Below are 3,807 nucleotides of genomic sequence, written 5' to 3' on the forward strand. Positions count from 1 at the left end.
ATGCCCAGGTGGCCATGCCCCCATAACGGCGGTAATAGGCGCAGCTGTCGCAGTGCAGGGTCCTGTAATGAGGCTTTAGGTGCAAGCCCAGACCCCTCCCCGGATTTCTGGCAGCATCCTGGACATTTCCGCCTGCAGCGGTCACCCTTAAAGAGTCCTTGATATCGCCCTGAAAGCCTGTTCCTCCCCCCAGACTTTCTTGCTGTCATAAAGGGCACCATCATCCACCCAGCTGCTCAACCAGAAACTGAAGTTGCGTTTAATTCCTCCTCCACTTCCAATCTAGTTCTAAATCTCAGCCTTTTCAATTCCTAAATATCTCATGGAGATGCACTCTCTCTGTGGTCCGCCACCGTCTCTTGTGGGTCACTGCAGCAGCCAGTCCCCACTGGCCTCCCTGGCTCTGCTCAGCCTTGTGCCAGTGCAGTGCATTCTCCACAAAGCAGCCAGAGTGATTTTTGTTTTGTTTTTTGTTTTTTTGCTGCTTTGGCCAAGGTTTTATTTATTTATTTATTTATTTATTTATTTATTTATTTATTTATTTATTTATTTATTTTTGCGGTACGCGGGCCTCTCACTGTTGTGGCCTCTCCCGTTGCGGAGCACATGCTCCGGACGCACAGGCTCAGCGGCCATGGCTCATGGGCCCAGCCGCTCCGCGGCATGTGGGATCTTCCCGGATCGGGGCATGAACCCGCCTCCCCTGCATCGGCAGGCGGACTCTCAACCACTGCGCCACCAGGGAAGCCCTAAGGTTTTATTTTTTTAAATTTTTATTAGACTGTAGTTGATTTACAATACTGTGTTCCTACTGTACAACAAAGTGAATCAGTTATACATACATCTACTCCTTTTTAGATTCTTTTCCCGTACAGGTCATTAACAGAGTATTGAGTAGAGTTCCTTGTGCTATACAGTAGGTCCTTATTAGTTACCTATTTTATATATAGTAGTGTGTATATGTCAATCCCAATCTCTAGAGTGATATTTTGAAGTTTGTCAGATCAGGTCACTCCTCTGCTCAGAACCCTTCAGTGGCTCCCCATTGCCATTGGAACAAAATCCAGTTCCTTGCGAAGGCCTCCAAAGGCCCCCAAGGTTCTGGTTAACTTTGTCCCACCCCACTCTTCCCCCTTGATCTTTCTATCTTGCAGTTCCTCTGGCTTTTGCTCATTCGTTGTATTCATCATGATTCTTCTCATTCTCTCCGGGACCTGGGTACCTACTATTTTCTGCCTAGAATAATGTTCCCTTTTTTGTCTAGTTAACTCAGTTATGATTTCCCCTGAATGGCCTTTACATGCATTGACCCATTTAATCTCCAGGACAAGGCTGTGTGGGCGGACACTGTGTTTATGTGCCTGACTCCACCTCTCTCTCCTCCCCCTCTGTACTCTCTAGCCCCACTGGCCTTCTTTTTTTTGTCCCTTGAACATGCAAAGTTCAGTCCTGTCCCTGGGCCTTTGCACATGCTGTTCTTTCTACTTGAAATGACTTTACTCTGAACCTCACAAAGCCACCTCCCTCTCATTGCACAGGTCCCAGCTCAAATGTCACCTCTGATGACTCCCCTCCTCCCACATGACATCCCCCTATTTTATTTTATTTTATTTTTATTTTTATTTTTTTGGCTGTGCCATGAGGCTTGGGGGATCTTGGTTCCTGACCAGGGATCGAACCCGGGCCCTCAACAATGAAAGCACTGAGTCCTAACCACTGGATCACCAGGGAGTTCCCAACATCCCCCTATTTTAGCTTGTGCATTATACGTGTTCAGACCTAATGTAAACTTATTTTTAAATTTGGTTTTGTGTCTTCCCCACTTAAAAGGTAAGCTCCTTTATATTCTTATTCACCGATGTGTTCCCCTTCACTGATTCATTCAATCAGCAAATATTTTCTGAGCGTTTACTATGTGCCAGGCATTTTCAAGGCACTGTAGACACAGCAATGAAGAAATCGGAACAGACAAAAATCTGCACCCTCAAGATAGGTGGAGGGGATTAAGAGATACAAACTATTATGTATAAAATAAATACGCTACAAGGATATAATGTACGGCACAAGGAATATAGCCAATATTTTATAATAACTTTAAATGGAGTGTAATCTATAAATTATTGAATCTGTTGTATGCCTGAAACTTATATAATATTGTACATCAGCTGTACTTTAATTAAAAAAAAAATCTGGGGCTTCCCTGGTGGCGCAGTGCTTGAGAGTCCGCCTGCCGATGCAGGAGACGCGGGTTCGTGCCCCGTTTCAGGAGGATCCCACATGCCGCGGAGCGGCTGGGCCCGTGAGCCATGGCCGCTGAGCCTGCGCGTCCGGAGCCTGTGCTCCGCAAATGGGAGAGGCCACGACAGTGAGAGGCCCGCATAACGCAGGAAAGGAAAAAAAAAAAAAAAAAAAAAAAATCTGCACCCTCATGGAGTTTAGATTCTCATCGATGGTCAAAAAATGAACAAGAAAATTATGTAAAAATGTGCACCAAGGCATATGATAATATATGTGATGGAGAAAATAAAGCAGGGAAACAGATAGGGGATGTTAGGGGGAGGAGGGTAGCAATAGGATCTTTGGAGAAGGCCCCACCCAAGAAGGTGCCCCTAGAATAAAGACTTGAAGGGGATGAGGTATGAGCCATGTGGATATATGTGTTAAGAGCGCTCCAGGCAAAAGAAACAGCAGGAGCAAAAGCCCTGAGGCAGGGGTGTGCCTGGTGTGTGGAAGAATAGCCAGGAGTTCAATCCACTGGGAGCAGGGCTTTAGGAAATGAGTATGCAGTGAGGTCAGAGAGAACACAGGGGACCAGTTCATGCAGGACCTTGGCCACCCTAAGCTCTTGATTTTCCTCCACATGAGATCATGGTGGTTTTTGAGCCAAGGAATGTCATGATTTGATTTGATTTACACAGCTCCTGCATGGATAACAGACTGTAGGGGGCAAGGGTGGAAGCAGAGGTCACTGTTAGGTGGTAATCCAGGCATGAGGTAGCAACTTTAATCCAGGGAAGAGATGCAGCTCGGGGACAAAGCAGTGACAGTGAAGGTGAGGAGCGGTGGTCCTAGATCTGTCATGTAGATAGAACCAGTGGGATCTGCTGAAGGATCAGCATGTTGGGTATGAAAGAAAAGACAAGGGTCAGGATCAATGGTCAGGACAGCAGCAATGTCCAGTAGAACTCTCTGCCCTGATGGAAACGTTCTAGACCTGCCCTGTCCAGTATGGCAGACACCAGCCACATGTGGCCATGAAGCACCAGAATTGTGGCCGGTGCAACTGAGGAACTGAATTTCTAATCTTTAATAGTTTTCATAATTTAAGTCGTCCCACCTCTGTGACAACAGAAGTCATAGAGGCATGTGTCTGGGTATCCTTAACTAGGGATCACAGTCTCTTTGCTTAATTGACTAGGAGCTCCTGGAAGGCAAATTCTGCCTCTTAATTGCTTCTGTATTTGCAAACCTGGCAAAGTGTGTGCAATTCAATAGGAAATTGATAATGTTTTTGTGGCCGGTTGAATCAAAGAATGAATGAAATGAGATGATAGTGTCGGGTACATAGTAGGTGCTCTGTAAGTATCTGAATGAAGAGTTGAGAAATTCCACCCTCAAAACAACCCCGATCCATGGGACTCCTATCACTATGTTCCAAAGAGGGAGTCCAGGCTCCGAGGAAGGAGGGTATCCTGTCTAGTTTCAAACAGCTGGCACCCCAGACGGAGCCACGAGTTCCCAGTTCTCAACCATTCAGCCCCCTTAATTCTCAAAAAAAAAAAAAAAAAAAAAAAAAAAAAAAAGGAA

The sequence above is a fragment of the Lipotes vexillifer genome, unplaced genomic scaffold (genome assembly GCF_000442215.2).
Source record: "Lipotes vexillifer unplaced genomic scaffold, Lipotes_vexillifer_v1.1 scaffold802, whole genome shotgun sequence".
NCBI lineage: Eukaryota > Metazoa > Chordata > Mammalia > Artiodactyla > Lipotidae > Lipotes > Lipotes vexillifer.